The 8,831-nt window shown below is 40.9% G+C and overlaps 1 long non-coding RNA gene across 1 annotated transcript; it reads left to right on the plus strand.

The window, feature by feature from the left end:
- On the plus strand, positions 187–2,609 carry LOC109823725. The gene is made up of 4 exons (XR_002242456.1): positions 187–265; positions 620–837; positions 1,176–1,250; positions 2,588–2,609. It is a non-coding gene; the product is annotated as an uncharacterized LOC109823725 (long non-coding RNA).

An 8,831-nucleotide genomic window follows, 5' to 3' on the forward strand; every position in this document is an offset into this window, starting at 1 on the left:
CACGCCCCTAGCCTACGCCTTCCCCGCCTATGCAATGGCATTCCCGTAATAATAATCGCCAATTCCCGTGCCCAATTCCCCAACTCGTCAAAACCCCAGACAGATTGACACTAATTACGGAACTACCACGCTCTATAAATACCCAATCCTCATCGTACCATTCTCGTCTCTTCGAGGAGAGAGAGAGAGCGGAGAAGAGGAGAGAGAAGCTAAAACCCTACGGAGCGAGCACGAATCTCAAAGCGACCGGCCGAGCTCGTTAAAGGTAAGAGAGGGCTTATCTCCTGAATCCTCTCTCATTTGTCTCCTCTCGATCTCCTTCGATCAGTTCAAAGTTTCCATTTTGGTGTTTGGTCCGAGCTTTTCCTTGGCTGGAAAAGTCTTCAGCTCGATTCTCGATGCTGTCGAGGGTCTAAGCGACACGAGAGGAGTTTGTTCTCTGATCGAGGATCGCCTTTGCCGAAATTGGAAGACAAGGGGTTAGGTCTCAGATCCGGTGGTTTCAACCGCCTGTTTCTGTGATGAATTTCTCTCTTTTCGCGCGAGAATCGACGAATGCCTTTGTTCCGAACCCTACGTTTGTCGGTCCGTCTGCTTATAAGTTTTGCTTTGCTTGCAGGTTCGAAGCTTGAGAGGGTGGCGATGGAGATGAAGAGCTAGGGCTTGATCCGTACTAGTTAGGGTTTTGGAGGGAGCTAGGGTTTTGGCTGTTTGTGAGCGGGTTTTGGTCTACGATGGTAGCTTTGTCCTCGTTTAGGCTGCAGCTGTTGCTGGTCGCTGCGTCCTTTTCAATCGCGCTCCTCTTCGTTATGGCCTTTTCTTCTTCTTCTTCTTCTGGTAAATCTTTTTTACTTTTTTTGTTTGAGAGCAAAATTGTTTACTTTTTTTTTAATAAAGAAACACCCGGCTTTTTATGTATTCTTGTTTCTCGCTGTGAAAAATGTGGGAGAGAATTTTCCCCTTTTAGTAATTTTTTTTAACTTTTAATAATGACATTTTGGAATCTAATTCCTTCTTCATTTAATTGACGTTTTGTGTTATTTTGTATTTTTGTTGAATCTGTACTTTGAATTTCTCTAGTGTGGCTACATCACCTTTTTTTTTTTTAAATTTTACTCGTGATTTAATTATTTGAAGGTTTTTTTTGAATATCTTATATATTTGAATTGTTTTAGGAATTTCACGGCAACTGTTTGATCGCCCGAGGATGGAAGTCCGTTACAGTTTGAGCCGTAAGCTTCTGTCGCAAGGTAAAAAAATATCCGGATCCAACGGCTGCGATTATAGCTTTAAAGACACGTGGCACGTTTGAGTGAGTTGCAGCGTTGTGGTGCAGATGAGGTCGTAGTTTAGTTTGTTATTGTGTTCCGGTGGTGGGCCCCCCCACAGCGAGAGAAGCTTCTCTCGCTTGGCCCGTTGGGGCCAGTTGAGCATAGGGCGCAGGTTAGCCCTGTGCGGCCCAAACACAGCCCTGCGCCTGCAGAGGCTGCATCCGGGACGATCTCCTGGCAAAAGAGGAATTCCTCTGCCTCTTTTGTTCCCTTGTCGTTTTGTACATCCCGGTTACGGTCACAAGCCGTGGAGATTACCGCCTACGATGTCTCACCCCAAAAATAGGAAGCCTTTGTTAAGTCCAATTTTTATTGCGAAGAAAGCTCTTCACGAAACAGTGTAAAAGACCGTATGCATCACTGTAGACCCCTTAGTCAAAACACTGCTTGGGTTTATTATTGGTAAATTATTAGCTTTTATCGCACAGTAACTTTTGAGAAACTAAAGAGGAAACACCTTGTCTAAAGTCCAGTTACATTGACCCGGTTATAAAACGAAGTAGGACAAATTTTCTAAACCAACCTATTTGGACTTTTATTCCCAAAAAACGACCCCATTCAAAAATAATTGCAAAAACCGACCTGGTTTCAGCCTCAGTGCTGAAACCAGGTCGGTTTTTGAAAAAAACTCTCCGAAACTTCACGGGAGTTGAACTCCCGTGAAGTTTCGTAGTTCAAAAAACTTCACGGGAGTTCAACCCCCGTGAAGTTTCGGAGAGTTTTTTTTTAAAACCGACCTGGTTTCAGCGCTGAGGCTGAAACCAGGTCGGTTTCTCTAAATAAATGTGAAACGGGTCTTTTTTTGGGAATAAAAGTCCAAATAGTTGGTTTTGAAAATTTGTCCAAACGAAGTATGGCAAAACTAGCAACTGCTTAATCTGCTATTAGTCGTGTCGTTATATTAACTGGAAAAAGATACCTTTTTCTTTGCTTTTTTATTTTTTTACCGATTCTTTTTCCCTCCCTTTTAAACAGAAAGCTCTCTGTCCTGCAGTAAGAAGATCAGTAGATTATTGATGTATTTGTTTTGTTGCACAGTAGAAAGAAAAAACTGTAGCCGATTTTGGGCTTGAAATGACTAGAGTTACATCAACCCAACTATTAATAAGCTGTTAATGTGTAGTTGACGTAAAAGCCCCCCGGTTCTTTCTGCAAATTTCTCGCTTGATCAGCTTCTTCTAATTATCAAGCATATTAGCTCAACGAAAGTTTTGACATAAAACCCCCCCGGCCCCGGTTCTTTTTGCAAATTGCAGGCGCAACAGCGAACACGACGACGACTGACGACCCGAACAGGATCGGCGACGGGGTGCTCGTCGAGGGACATAGTCATCTACGCAATCCGCAACAGCCCCGCTCCCCAACGGGATCCCGACCTACACCGTCCAAGCCTCAACGAGTGCATCGCCGGCAGCGGCTGCCGCATCGGCCGCATCCACCTCTCTGCCGCTGGTTCAGCTCCGCCCGCGCCTCGTCAACCCCAGGGTCTTCCCGGCCGCCTCCGCTACGAACGACTGCCTCGTCAACGACGGCCGCCCCATCTCGCCGCCGGGCAAGTCCGTCTCCTTCCCAGTACGCCAACTCCTTCCCTTTTCCCATGTCCGTTTCCTCCGCCGACTGCCTCAGTTGATGAGTTCTGTCTTTTTTTTTATGTTGCCTATTCTGGAAATTGAGGGGGTGTTTTTTTTTTTTTTTTACAAATTTTTGAGAATTGGAAGAGGTCACGTGTGCATAGGTTTGGGGCAGCGGTGGGCCTTCTTAATTTTGGTCAGGTTTAGCGTTGCGGGGGGTCTGTTAATAGGAGGTGTAGCTAGTAGTATATAGGCTAGTTCTCTGATACAATTTGATACAAAAAAAAAAGCTAAGAAGGGTAATGCTTACAAAACGTGAATTTATGAGCATGCTTGCTATTCATTGTATGGTTTTAATTACTCTTTTGGCTCTTTCGACTCCTTTTTATGAGTTCTTTTTCTGAAGTCCATACGCTCACCTGCTTTCTTTTGGGAGCATTTAAATATTTTGAAGTTAAAAAAAAAAAAACTTGTATCTAAATATTTTTAATTATATAAAGTGCAGTTTGGCCTACCAAAAGGTTCTATTTGCACTGGTGGGATTATCTTTTCCAATGCGGCACGTGCTTTGAACTAAATCGTAGTTAATTAGGTGCTAATCCACTTATATTACAAGACCACTGATCAACTTGGCCCCCACGGTTCCTACAGTTTTTTTCCCAATGCAAAAATGACGTAGCCGTCATAGGGAAGCACAAAAGCACAGCAGCTAGCGTAGTAGAAGAGACCCTGGACTTTTTGTACATTTTCCCTGTTATTTTTGATTCGAGCGAATCATCAATCAGAAGCTGCGTAGCTTCAACAGTGCTTTTTTCCAATCCATCGATGCTGCGTTCTCCGGGGTTTCGTTCTTTCCCGGAGCTTCTCTGGGTTCGACGGCCCGGCCCTGTCTGCTGTTCGGACGCGTGGCGGCGTGGTATTGGGTCACCCGGTGGGGTCCCCAGCGGGGAGTGTTTCGGGTGTGATGGGATGCGTACTTTTCACTGTGAAGCGCCACTTGGGGCGGGGAGGGGGTTTCAGTTTACTGTAGATATTCCTTGAGATTGACGTTTGACCGGGATCGATGTTTGTGGGATGTAGAATTTGATAGAGGAGATCCTATCGTACGTGTTGGTGATCTGTTTATTGCCCTGCCTTGATTGATGGTGTGAAAAGATGAAACGGAAAATTTGGAGCAAAACAGGGGGTGTAGTTTTGTTTACCTTTTTCTTTTTTACTATTTTTTATTTTTAATTTTACGACGATCATGTTTGACTGCTCCCTGCTAATCCAGCTTAGTAAAGCTTAACCAGAACGTGCCTAAGGGGTCAAAATTGTTGTTCGGATAAAATTGGCCTAACTATAAAACCTGATTTTTTTTTTTAGTTTGAATTTGAGCATTTATTCATGGTATGATTGATCCGGCCCCCTACCTAGTTTTATGACTAACTTGGTTGAGGTATTGACGTGGTTAAGGGTCGAGCCGCCGAACACACCCTGAGATATGCGTGGCAACCATTCAAAAAGTGGGCCAGGTTCAATCTGGTCCGGTCATACTTTAAATCAATTTAAAGTTGAATCAGGGGCTAATTGTTCCACACTAAATTGATATTACAACATCTTTTATGCCTTGAAAGAACTGAGCCAAAACCAACCCATTTTTTTTGCTAATAAAAAAAACTTAAATCTGCGTCATATTCAATACTAATTTAGTTTTAAGAGCTTACCAAACACATCCTTTATAGTTCACTTCTGATCATTAAATGTGAAGCTATTGCTGAATATGAATGATGTAATATGCCTAACGAGATGAGAATGTATATCTCTTGTTATAGATTGTTTACTAAAACGATATGTCGTCTTATACTCGATTTTTTTTAATAAATTCTAAAACTTTTTAAAGTATGTACGTAGAGCTTTGTGTCTCCAATTTTTTTTAATTTATTTACATCTCAACAATAGGTGTCAGTTTGGCAAACTGAAAAATAAACCAGTTTTGTTCTAAATTAACTTAGTTCAGGGTTAAGGGTGGGCATATTCTAAACTAATTGGACGAACAAAACCAATTTAAGTCCAGCTCCAACTATTTACAAGGCCAGGGCGAGGACTTAAATGATTTACTTTTTTTTTTGGTAGCGTGCGTTTGACATTGTGATGGTAGGATCCCAATATTCCCTCGTGTGCTCACTTGACTTGTCATGGAATCATATACATAAATGCACTTTTTGGGTGGGGGGGGGCTCCTCCGTAGTATCTCTTGAGAACGGATGATGCCACATTAAAGACGGTACCCAATTAATCAACGAGACGGAATATTTCCGATTGTAGGGTGTGAAGGGGACAACTAGTGTAGCTGTGGTCAGGTAAAGACAGTACCAGCTCTGGCCCACTGGGCCTTTCTTTTGATCTGCGGCCCATGGCCCTCGTGTCTCCCTCGGACCTTTTTTCGGTAGCTACGGACGAACGAGCTTACAGCACTTCCTTCTCTTTACGCATATCAGCATTTAATAGGCGTTTGTTTTGCGCGTGAAGATTCTTGAGAGGGTTGTTGAAGTTGCGTACAATGTATATATCGTTTTAGATGTTCATTTCTCCATCAAGAGAAATGGAACCTCCACTTAAAATAAAGTAATTTCTTATAGAGAATAACAAAAATGAGCAATGACTATAGATTTTTATATAAATTACTGTACAAATATCAATATTTGTAAAATTTGATAATTAGTAAAATTAAATCTGGGGTGTAATTTTTTTTTAATGTTGGTTAATTTGAAGATAGTTTTGAAAATGCTGTGATTTACAAAGTTAAAAAATTAGAAGGCAAAAGCCTTTTTGAATTGTTTTATTTCCTTCTCAGATATGCTAGGCTAACATAATTTTTTCTGTCTAGATTTTATGACCTTCTACTTTATTTATTTTATTAATTAAAAAAAATTTTAAAAAAAAATCCACTTCACCAAAAAAGAGATACATTCTCACAAAAAAAAAAAGCAAAAAACAAAGACTTCTAGATAAGCCAATCATTAGTGTTTGTAAACAAATCCAGCCTAATTGGTTCCTACCAAAAAAGACAAGTCCCAATTGTTAGGTCGACGCTTTATTTTACTTAGTTTTATGTTCAATACACCCGACATGGATGCTTAATAAAAGGATTAGTGGATAACTAAAAGTTAAGATGTCTTCTCAAGGGGATTCAGCATCTAACCATACCTTTTGAAAAAAAAAAATATCTAGAAGCAAAGAGTATTGGGTTGGTGATTTGGTAACCGTTGAGTTTTATTGTTGCCAAGTAATTAGCTCATAATTTTGTTCTCATTTTGATTTGATGCATTTGGAAGTTTTTCTTTTCTTTTTTAGGGAAAGGAATATAGTTTGACTTCAGAAAGTTAACACATAGATTGACAATATGAGTTGCTAAAGTGGTCCAATTGGTTTTCTTTTATAGGCTCTAATGCCTATCAAGTTGAAGAGCACTTCCGTTTGGACTGTTTAGTTTTGTCCGGAAAATGATGGGGGCTGTTTGGTTTGATGAAAATGGGGTTACACATGTAAATAATGTAACCGAGTTTACAAACATATTGTTTAATTTATAATTTATAATTAGGAATGGTAAATGATTTTGTATTTTGTAGAAACATTTGTAGCAAATGCTACTGTTAATTTGGTGGGAGGAAAAAATTACAGGCTTTTAAAAAAGAGAATTAAAAAATAAAAATAATTCTACCTCATCAAAAAAATTATTTTAAATCTAAATAGGAAAAACCATCTACACCAATGTTTCTTTATTTGTCAAAATCTTTTAGCGTTCGCCTAATTGCTTCGCAACCAATCGCTAACTTGTATTTAAAAATACATTTCCTATAGTATAATTATAAATAACCAAACATTGAATTTGAATGATTCCCTGCGACAAATATGGCTATATTGGACCAATGCTGAGTTTGAGTTCAAGAAGTAAACACGCATGGGTAGACACTTCAGATGGGCTCAAGCATCAGCATATGGTAGGTTACAGTGAAATTCACTTGGATCACATGCGAACATAATTACATCTAGGCTAAAGAGGATCTGAGTCTGAGTCAATCCTCAAGCCGGATTTTGGGCTGAGTCGAAAGGCGTCCTTAAGTCGGCCGAGTCAATAAACAAGTTCAACTCATATTATGAGTCAATTCTGAACTTATCAGTAAAACTCGCCCAAGCCATAGCGAAGCTCGACCAAGGCATAATGAAGTCCGCTACGAACTTCACCCAAATAGTCCACGTGAGACACATAGCGAAGTTCGCCGAAACCGAAGCCGCAGCGAAGCTCACCAAAGATGTAGCGAAGCTCTCCCAACCAATAGTGAGCTTAACCTCGTAGCCCACTGTAGGCTGTCTAAAAATCACTGCAGATAGCTGATCCCCATCAAACACTGATAATGGAAGTTACAATTTGACGGCTTCCAGAAAGCTATAATTTAAAGACTTTCATGTAGATCGATGAATGTTACAAACTGTTGATCTTCACAATAACTGATAAAAGCTCTAATCAACAACCTTCGTAATCAACAGCGAGAGTTACAACCTGATTACTCTCACATATCAAAGAGCTGAAGCAAAGATTACAAAACGATGATCTTTGCAACACTCTGACAAAAAGAGACTACAAATTAACAACCTCCTCAAACCAAGACGCGTAAGTCCTACCCGTGTTTCAGTATCAAGACGCAGCGTCAATTCAACCACGGACGCAGCTCCTTATCAGCCATTGCTAACGTAGTTCAAGCCCACGGACACAGCTCATGTTCGGCAGTAAACGCAACCTCCGAAAGCTGCCAAACGTAGCTTCCAAGTTGCCAACGCAGCTTTCAACAAGCTGCCAATGCAGCTTCTAAATTGCTGCAAACGCAGCTTCTAAATGCTACAAACGCAGCTTCCAGACGCTACAAACGAGCTTCCAGACGCTACGTTTGGACGCAGAATTCACGTCAGAATGCGGATTTTATGTTTGACTCGTTCAAACACGAGCTGAACGGTTTTAAAACCGTTTCCCACGATCTGAGGGGATCACAACTCCGCTCAGGAGTAATTTAAGGGGCGGTTACATCCTATTAGCCCCACAAAGGAGCGATTTTAGAGGCGGTTACACCCCCTAATCGCCTATAAATAGCTAAAAGATCAGCTTAGTTCAGGGGAGAGGGGGGATATCTTTGGATCTTTGAGAATTTTGAAGATCTAGAGATTGACTTCTTCGGATCATCTTCTCGACAACAGATTCTTGAGGCTATCTTCGTGCTTGGCTTGTCTAACCAATTATGGTTAAGATCAATCAACTCTTTTACAAGGGTTTAAACTCGCTCTGAGTTATCAATTCGTTCAGAGTTTTAAACTTGCCACACAAGTCCTCCACAGCATCAGATCGTGAGGAGAAGATATCGTTCTAGTAAAACAAGATGTTCGGATCGTCAACGAGAAGCAAACTCGACGTGAGCATTCGAGGGAGGCATCTCATCGTTACCGTGAAGAACCCAGACTTAAACAAATGGGATAATTTACATTAATTCTCCTCTCTTTTATAATCGGAATTCAAATTGTAATTAAGATCGAGAGAATACAAATCAATTTTCTTTTATTTTATTTACTATAAATTTTCCACCAAACAAAAGATGGCGACTCCGCTGGGGAAGATGTTTCTCTAACAAAGAAGTGGTGGCGCAATCCGATGTTCATCTCATTAGAATAACCGTCGAAACTCTTATTGTTGAGTTTGATCAAGCCAAGTATAAGGAAGTTCTTTCCTTTAGATCCCTTAGCCCCAAGGCTATGCATAAGATCCACAAAGTCTCCAAAGAGACAAAAGCTCCAACTGCTCCAATTGCAGCCGAATCACCCAAGGAAGATCTCTCCTTTGGGTTAGATTACTCGGACAGCCCCTCCTCCGATGGAGTGGGCTCAGCTTCAGCCAAACTCG

This window comes from Asparagus officinalis, chromosome 9, assembly GCF_001876935.1.
Source record: "Asparagus officinalis chromosome 9, Aspof.V1, whole genome shotgun sequence".
Classification (NCBI taxonomy): domain Eukaryota; kingdom Viridiplantae; phylum Streptophyta; class Magnoliopsida; order Asparagales; family Asparagaceae; genus Asparagus; species Asparagus officinalis.